Raw genomic sequence first — 9,991 nt, 5'->3', positions numbered from 1 at the left:
TTATTTTCTCTAGCTGATTTTAAGAATACAATATATAATATATACAATAAGCGAAATATATAAATCCATTGTTTATGTTAGTGGTAAGGCTTCTAGTCAACAGTAGGCTATTGGTAGTTAAGTATCTGGGGAGCCAAAAATTACACATGAATTTTCAACTGCATGAGGGTCAGTGCCTCTAACCTCCATGTTGTTCAAGGGCCAACTGTATACGTAGTTGGGTGGAGTTGGGAGGCAGAAAAGAGAGAGAAGGTAGAGAAGGTAGGGAGAAAGATTTAACTGAGGCAAGTACATGATGCTACTTGCCATTGAATTTAATGAGCTTATGGCCCTGAATGAATAGCATTTGGGAGACTGTCATCCTCTGTCTTCCACTCTCTCACACAGACCCACTTTGACTGTGCCTCTTGTAGTCTGAGCATATTGCTGTGCTGGGTGTGATTCTTGTGTTTAAAGGTACATATTTTTCCTACAACATGGCAGCTAAACTCAGCCAACTACTTCATCTGTGTTCAACTGAAATAGCTACAATCTCTTCCAGGTCTGGGAAAAAACCTTGCTCTGTTGGGATTAATGAAAGATGGGGTGTTATTCCCTGATGCAACCCCTTCCTCAGAGATTTTCAATGGGAATTTTTACTATGGCATATGTCTCACCTCTGTCTTCAAATATGGACTGTTGGGACTCCCTCACACCTTCGCTATCTTGGACATATCCCATAGCTTTTCCAGTCATAGTTGGTTTTAGAGTTGTCTAATTTGTAGGAATTAAGATGCCTAGTTCAGTTCAAATACAACTTCATTCTCTCTGCCAGTTCCAAACCACTCCCGTCTTCTACTTCTTATCAAGCTTAGACCCCACTTGCAAACCTATAGACCAGCAGGAGAAGCTGTGTAGCATCTTGTCTTTCTCTATTACATTACCTTGTTCTACTCTTCTTGCCCCTTTCTTTAAGCTCCTAGCTCCTCCTGTGCTAGGGTAAGAAGAGTGAGATGAGAGATAAAGGGACAATGCCATACTTGACAGGTGGGCATGAAATCAGGCTACTACACCTACCATATGGCAGATAGCTAAAAATTGCCTCTGTTGTTCTGGGACCTTTTGTGGGTTCTTTGGAGATCCCTGTGGGGACCTTTGGCACTGCACTGGTTTTTGGTGTTGGAGATCCAATCTCTAGCTGAGCTTTTACAACTCTTTTTTTTTTTTCTTTTTTCCAGGTAACCATGGAGTGCATACAACTCTTCTCTTAGCTCCTGCCTAGGGTGGTAGACCATCAGGCTTTTTCTGCTGGTGTTGTCTTGCCCTTGCAGGGAGCCTCCTCAGCTGGAGGCCTTTCAAGGTAGTAGTAGCTCATGAGAGAACCGCTTAATTCAGAAGAAAACTCAACATCCTTGTACCACCAAACTATGGAAGGGTAAGCCACTCATAACTTTTGTCTTCTCTTCTCTTGTCACTTTGGTCCACACAAGAGTTTTGTCTTTGTACATAACCCCAAAGCCCGGAGAGCACTGTCAGCATCTTCCAAGAATTGCCCCAGGCTCAGCTCTCATCCTAGAGCACTGGATGGTCTCTGCAGCTCACATTTCAGTTGCAGGCTAGTATGTCACTTGTCTCTTCTGGAAGACAGTTCCCATTCTGTACAAGAGGTTTTCTTCAAGCTCCTTTCTCACTTGGCTTTGGAGGGGGAAATATCACAGTACTGCTGACTGAGTCCATAGCTTTTTACCTCAACGACTCTCTGAATATTTATTTCAAATATTTTGAATTTTCTTATAAGCCCAGAGCTGGGTCACAGCACCAGTTTTTCCATCTTGTAGTCAGTCTTTCAAGGATATACATTGCTTTTGTATCAGATGCATAGATAAATATTTGTTACCAGTATTTTCCTCTTTGGTCTTCAGTTGAAATTTCAAGACAATTGGAAAGTTCCTTTCAACATTTTGATACAATAACATGTTAGTTTTTTTTTTTGCCTTGCATACTAATTTTAAGAGCCAAATCCCTCTTATATAATTTCACCACATACATAAGTGCTCAATACCCAATTTTAAATTAAACTATGCTGATATCCATACTTGGAGTTATGTCAGGGGAAATCATGTGGCCTCTAGAGAATTCTCCTTTACTATTCTGAGATCAGCTCTTAAAATGAGAACAATCCCTTCTGCTAGTTTTCAGAAAATCCCTGCTAGCATAACAGCAATCCTAATACAGTCATGTGTAACTTAATGACAGGGTCACATTCTGAGAAATTCGTTGTTAGGCGATTTCATCATTGTGTGAACATCGTAGAGTATACTTATACAAACCTAGACGGTATAGACCAGAGTATACTTATACATATCATAGAGTATACCTTACCATAGAGTATACATGTCATAGAGTATACTTACCATAGAGTATACATATCATAGAGTATACTTATGCAAACCTAGAGGGTGTGCTCTGAGACACCTGGGCTACACTGTGTAGCCTGTTGCTGCACCTATGTACCTAGGTTATATGGTGTAGCCTAGGCTACAAACCTGTACAGTATGTTGCTATAATGAACACTGCAGACAATTGTAACACAATGGTAAGTATTTGTGTATCTAAATATATCTAAAAGGTATGGTAAAAATATAGTAGTATAATCTTAGGGGACAACTGTCTTATATGCGGCCCATCACTGACTGAAACATCATTTTGTGGTGCATGATGGTGTCTGTCAAAGAAGCACAAAAAGGAAAAATATGCTCAAACTTTACCAATGAATTAAAAAACACCATCCTAAATAAAATATAGCAAATGGAATCCAATGCAACAGCAATAGAATGTTATTAAATAAATTCATTGTATGAATTCAAGGATAATTTATTATTAGGAAATCTGTTAATATAATTTGCCATATAAATAGGTCAAAGGAGAAAAACTCCTTGATAGTGAAAAGATATTTGAAAAATTAGACACGTACGCCTGAATTAAACTCTTTTTATGGTAACAATAGATGGATTCTTCCTTAACATAATAAAAAAACCCTTTATTTAAAATTCAGCATTATACTTAGTATTAAAATACTAGCAGCATTCTAATTAAAGTCAGAAACAAGACAAATTGCCAACAGTCATCGTTATTGCTTATCATTGTTTAAAAAATACTAGCCAATGCAAATGGAAAAGAAAAATAATTGATATATAAATATTACAAGAGAAAAGATTTACAAAAATTATTATTTCTACTTGATGTATTACTGATTATATATCTGGAAACTCCAAGAAAATCAACTGGGTGGAAAAAAACCTTTAGAGACAATAAGATAATCCAGTAGGTTGCTGGTGTGTAATTAATACTAAAAAAGTCAATAGCTAACACAGAAACAATAACTTAGAAAATATAATGGGATGAAACATTTAACAAAGCTATAAATGTGATTACTTAGAAATAAATTCAACAAGGAAGATATAGGACATCTATGAAGAAAACTTTGTCTTTTCAAGGGAGAACATGGTAATAGTTTGTTATAATTGGGAAAAATTATTCCACTTAACTCTCTGTGGTACAAAATCACAATTCAGCAAAACAAACTATGCTGAGGGACATAAAACAAGACTAATAAATGAAAAAAAAAATTTTGTTCTTGGGTAGGGAGAATGAATATTGTAAACATGCTAGTACTCCCTAAATTAATTTAGATAAGCAAGTATTCCAATAAAAATACCAACTTTGTTTTGATCTTGACAAAGTGATACTCTAGTTTATTTTAAAAAATAAACATGGAAAAATTCTAGAAATTAAGGAGAGAAGACAATCTTTGCCAGATAATAAACTGTATTACAGATCTATAACATTTAAAACAGAATAGATAACAAATAGAATTAAATTCATATAGTAATTGATTATTGAGAAAAAGAAATTTCAAATTAATTATTGATTAATCATTAAAAGATTTGGTTGTAGGAAATTGAGATGGCATTTGGAAAAAAGGAATTTTTTTTTCTAGAGTTTATACTTATTGGCATTTGACCCAGAGTCCTACCCATGGGCACGGGCACAGCCTTGGGCTGTGGATAGGAGAATCAGCATCCTACTCTCCCCTCAATTCAGTTTCTAGTAATCCACCAACCCAAATCCCTCCCACCCCCATCAGTAGTCCAAAGACAATAAAATGGCTTAGGGACATGATGTTCTGCTCTCTCCGTCTGCTGAGTCTCAGAGTTGGAAGGTGGGGAGTATTTGAAGTTCTGCCCATTTAGTTCCACATCAAAGGAGGTGGAGAGCAAAGATTTTGGCAGCCCTGCATCTTGCTTGGTCTTTATAGCAGTATCTGTGAATTTGTAGGCCACTCCTTGACTTTTCAGCTCCTGCAAGATTCCTTGGGGCAAGTGACCAGTGACTGACACTGCATACACACCTGGCTTAAAGTTACTGACTCGTTGCCACGTAGAGACCCAGCTGTCCTCTGGACTCATCATTCGCAATGATTCCATCAAAGGAAGAGCTGGTGTAGTCATATACCATCTCTTGCTTTTCCTTCTTCTCTAGGTATGCATTACAATTGTCACAACTGTCGTATTCAAACTGGCATATAGTCTTGACCAGCAAACACAGCAAACAAGCTCACAGATGCCACAGGTCCTTCTGCACCATCTTCAGGGCCACCTTCTCTGATCGCAAAAAAATAATTTTTAACCGAGTTTCTACTTGGTACCTTACACCAAAATGAATACTAAATAAAAATCACACCATAAATGTTCTAGAAAAAACATAATTGAGTCCGTTTTTTAATAATTTTGAATGAGGAAGATTATTCTAAGTAAGACACAAACCCTAGAAATCATTAAAAACACAATAAATTTGACAACATAGATATTTAATAATTTTACACAGCAGAAAAAAGACATAAAAATAAGAGACAAAACACAAACTGGGAAAGTAGTTGCTTATAAAGGGTGTTTTCAAAAATGAGAAAAAGACTAAGAGGATACTAGAAGGATGGATGAGAAGATGCAAAGAAATATAGTTGAGTAACCTCACTCACGATAGAAGAAATGAAGACAATGTTATGCCATTTTAACCCATTAACTATCCAAAGATTAAAAAGCGTGATCATTTCCAGTGTCGGCATAGACATGATAGGAAAACAGGTACACTCACGCACTGTTGGTAGAAGTATAAATTGGTGAAATATTGTTTAGAGATTACTTTGGCATGATTTGTCAAATTTTAAAATGTGCATATTCTTTGAATAATTCCACTTGTAGGAATTTATCATACGTATGTGATAAATTCACATATCTATCATATACATGATAAATGTGATACATATATGATACATATATGTGATGTTCAGCATTGTCTGCTGCACATAAGCTGCTTGTGTGCGGACAGTGCTGCAGCATTAGCTGTGATAGCAAAGGAGTTGGAAAAAATACTTAAATGTCTGCCAAGTGGGAGTAGGTTAAATGAATTACGATATGTTCATACCAGTATGCATTAAAGAGTTTGAAACAAATATAGAGGTATTGATATTGCAAAGATGTCTAAGATATATTATTATGTGAACAAAGCAAATAACAGGAAATTATGTCAAGTATGACCTTATTTGTTTGGCATATAAAGGGTGTCCAACCAATGTGTGCTATGTGTGCTTTTATTTATAGGTTTTACATGTAAAGTCACAAGAAACTATAAAAAGTGGTTACCTCTGAGAATGAAACTGAGTGGCTAGGAGGAAAAAGGCCTTTAAAAAAATGTGTGCTTTTTTACACTGCTTAAATTTGTTATTGTTTTACACAAACCATATTATTATTTTTTTAAATTTATACATATATATATATTTTTTGAGACAGAGTCTTGCTCTGTCACCTGGGCTAGAGTGCAGTGGTGTCATCATAGCTCATTGCAACCTCAAACTTCTGGGCTCAAGTGATCCTCCTGCCTCAGCCTCCCAAGTAGCTGGGACTACAGTTGTGCACCACCACGCCGGGCTAATTTTTCTATCTTTAGGAGAGATGGGGTCTCGCTTTTGCTCTTGCTCAGGCTGGTCTCAAACTCCTGGCCTCAAGGAATCCTCCTGCCTTGGCCTCCCAGAGTGCTAGGATTATAGGCATGAGCCATCATGCCTGGCTAAGCCATATTAGTTTCATAACTTAAAAATTAGAAAACTTTCAAAAATTAATAAAAGGCCAGAGCCTACAGCAGAGGCTGTGGGTGCCCTGCCCATATCCCTCTCTTTTTCCACTTCTAAGCATAGTCCCTGACTTCCAACTTTCAGCCTGTACATCTTTTTCTGAAGACTTTCTCTGGCTCCTGAGTCCCTCTGGCTACCCACACAGTAGGCTGGAAATGCCAGGAAATTAATGCCCCACAGGAGCAGTGTCAACCAACACCTGATCAGAGAGTTGCATGAATACTTTGATGCCCTCACTCCTTGAGTGGGGTAATCTTAAAGCTTGCGTTCTGTACTGGCTCAGAGTGTCCCCACTGGGACTAAGTTCCAGTTACCCAAGATGGTCACTGCCTTCATTTCTCTGTCTTACTTAGCCCTTAACTGATGTTTTCTTCATCTTTCAAATAAACTACTGGCAAGCACATCCTTGTCTTATAGTCAGCTTCTTGGGAACCCAGACTAGGACAGGATCTCTCTGTGGCTGCAGTGCAGAGAGAGATGTGCTCAATCATGGAGCTCAGTGCTTGAACAGATCCGTCCAGGACAATTTCATGCAGGTATTGCCCAGGTGTGAGCATCTATAAACCACTGAGAGGGGTTTTGGCTTGTGGGAGATTGAGACGTCCTTCATCCATTAGACCCAGAGTTACTCAGAGTGCCAGGTTGGTGGGCAAGAGAGAGCCTCTTTGGTTTCTCCTGCTGAGATTCCTGGGAAGCTGAGGGAAACTGAGGGGCTGAAGAGTAAGACCTGAAGTATTCAGAGAGCTCATCTGGATGATTTCTTGGCATCTTCTCTTTCTCTAAGCAAACTTATTTACTCCATACAGGATGGTTGGAAGAGAGAGAGAGAGAGAGAGAGAGAGAGAGTGTGTGTGTGTGTGTGTGTGTGTGTGTGTGAGGGGGGCTAGTTGCAGAATCTGGGGACCTTTTCCACAGCCTGTGGTAGAGGCGTTTGTCCCAGGTCCTCAGTGTCCCAATCACAATTCGGTTTTACCCACACTTGTGTTCCACCAGGATTTATAGAGCTGTCAGCTTATAATTGGACTGAAGGGCTGAGTTCAGTTATGGAAACAGAATTTCTTTCAGTTCTTATGTTTTGAACAGTTGAACATTTTACAGCTGGATTGGTGAAAGGTTTTTATGCTATTGGTGTCATGAAACATTTTATAGGGAGGGATAATTGAGTTTTTATCTTTACTAGAAAATAATGCTATCAGCCTGGCTTTGGGGACCAAAACAGGGAAGAGCTCAATTAAAGACCAGAATTCAGGGAGGCCCAGTAATTATGAAGACTACACCGAGACAAATGCAGAAAAACAACAAGACCAGAGAAGGCACAAACTAATTTTGATTCTTCTGTAAAATTCTTATCAGAACAGTGAAACAGTCAAGGACATTATAAATCCATTCATTTATTTCAAAATTTGCAAAACAAATCCCTTCTTACACATAGTATTTGTACAACATGAAATTATTATTCAATAAGTTGACATTTTAAACCTATTACTGCCTAAACCCATCTATTACTGAGCTATTCAGAGCACTAAGTTAACATTTACCAGAACATTCATCCTCACATCATGGGGAGATCAAGCTGAAATCCTTTATTTCATATTCAGATCTTGCCAGGTCAGGATTGAAATCGGCTACCTTTCTGATACTTTACTGAAAAGCCACTGTGAAATCCACAAAAGAATTATTATCAAGTTACTGCAGTTATTCAGCTAGATGTTGACTTTGATATGTCAAATCTCTGATCTTTAATAGAAAATTGATGGTCGTGCCCTGAGGGTCAGTCATATGCATGACCAGGATAGGCCAAGGTTTGCATTAAATTACATCCAGTCTTGTGGTCTCGTTCCCTGGCAGCCAAAGTCAAACAAAGCAAATGGATCCCTTGCTAGTTGGGTCTCTTCGTTGTTTTGTGTTGGCATATGGATTTAATTCTGTAATGGGGGACTGCTGGGCACAATCTGCCTTATTGATTTTCTGGAGAGAGTTTTTTCTTAGAGCACCCGGAAGTGCGATAAAAGAAAAGCAACTGGTGCAATTTTTCTTTTCCTCTGCCTTAGATGGTTGTGCTAGCAGCAGATTGATTCTGCCACTAGAAATCTTATGAAGATATTAAATTATATCATCAATCAATTTGTTTTTAGAGGATTGACTTTCTCTGTGTTAGTGTGCTAGAGAAAAGAAAACAGTTATTCCCTTATGCCTCAATCGTGGGGCAAGTTATTTGGCCATAGTGTTCCCCAGATTTGAGCTGTGCTAAAATGGCCTCTTTCCGTAATGGTAATGGCTGGCATGCTCCCATTTCCAGTATTAGAGGCAGGAAGGCCAGCGAAATTGGAGAGCAGGATCATTATATAAGGTGTGTGGTTTTCACAGAGATTCTAGTGCCAGCAGGAGGCAGCAGCTGGGGAGAGCTCAACCCTGGGGCACAAATCATGGACTGTGGTCTAGAATGGACCACTGCATCCACTCCCCCTGCTCCAGTGATGCTGATGTAACCTTGAGACCCAGAGAAGTTGAGGGGTTGGTACAGTCTCAGCGAAACTGAATGCCCTAGACCAGTCAAGTAGGTTGCTAAGCAAAATGTTAAAAGAGAAATAAATGAAAATGGTAGTAAATTTCATTTTCTTGATAGTATCACCTTACATCTCAATTTTTTCATCTGTAAACTATACCTTTCCTACTGGGTTGTGAGGATGACGTGAGAGGGGTTGATTTATAATAGATGTGAATGAGTATTGGCAGCTGGTGTTTGACAGCTTCAACTGGGGACAGGACTCACTGGGGCTGGGCCCTTGGCTCAGGGGGCCTGTGGCCTTCATGACGTGAAATTGGGTTTTTGGCCTCATTTCCTTTCTGCCTGCTCAGAAGCAGTGGTTTTTACGTTGTGCTGAACTGAAATCTGTGAGGAAGTGGGCACAGGACTGTACCTGTTGTTTTGACTGGTTTTTCATTTTCCAGGTTAAAACAGGCAGGATTCATTTTGGTTTCCTGCTGTTTGATTGGTGAAACCCACTTCAAGTCCCCTGCCGATATCTAAGAGGAGAAGGTCTTGCCTCTAATTAGAGAACAATTACATGAGGTGGGAACAAGAGCACATTGTCAGACCAGAGGAGGCCAGAAGGTTACAACACATATTTAATATTATTCATGTCACTATAGAGACTCACCTTTACATTGCATTGATGACTGTATATTTCTAAAATCTCCTTCTGATGCTACCATATCTGAAAGTGTTTTGAAGGGCAGTACTATTAACAATAATGTTAACAATACTAGTTAATTTTTTTTGAAAGTTTTACTGCATGTTATTGTGCTAGGCGCTTTACATGGATTTTTTCACCCCAAAGAGGGAGCTCTTTTTAATATTCCTGTTCTGCACATGGGGGAAAATAAAGCTTAGGAAAGTGAAATAAGCTGCCCAGAGTCCTATAGCAAGTGGCCAAGCGGCCTTCAATTCCAGGTGTGTCTGATTCCAAAGCATTGGCTCCCGTCAGCCATGCCTTGCCTTGCTGTCTGCTGGCCCAGGATGCGAGAGGGAAAAACACAACTTTTTGCTTTCTTTATGCAGCGTTTCTCTGCAACTTTGGATGGAGGCACAGAAAATAAATGGATATCCACCCTGCCATTTCCTAGGGTCATTCATTCATTCATTAGCTCAATGAACATTTAAGATTTTGGTACATGTAGCAAACCCTGCGCTAGGGGCTGGGGAGACAAAAATGGAGAAGTCTTGGTTCCTGTCTAATTAATACAATCAAAGTGCTGGCTTGGTAACGGCGTGAGACGGCTGTGAACCGGGTAAAAAAACTGATATTTTGCCAAGGAGGA

At 39.1% G+C, this 9,991-nt stretch overlaps 1 pseudogene; it reads right to left on the bottom strand.

The window, feature by feature from the left end:
* Nucleotides 1–2,651: 2,651 nt before the first annotated feature.
* Nucleotides 2,652–8,982, bottom strand: LOC123634836 (annotated as a pseudogene).
* Between the last annotated feature and the right edge of the window lie 1,009 nt (nucleotides 8,983–9,991).

The sequence above is a fragment of the Lemur catta genome, chromosome 3, assembly GCF_020740605.2.
Source record: "Lemur catta isolate mLemCat1 chromosome 3, mLemCat1.pri, whole genome shotgun sequence".
NCBI classification, from domain to species: Eukaryota; Metazoa; Chordata; class Mammalia; order Primates; family Lemuridae; genus Lemur; species Lemur catta.
This window is presented reverse-complemented; position numbering and strand designations above follow the sequence as displayed.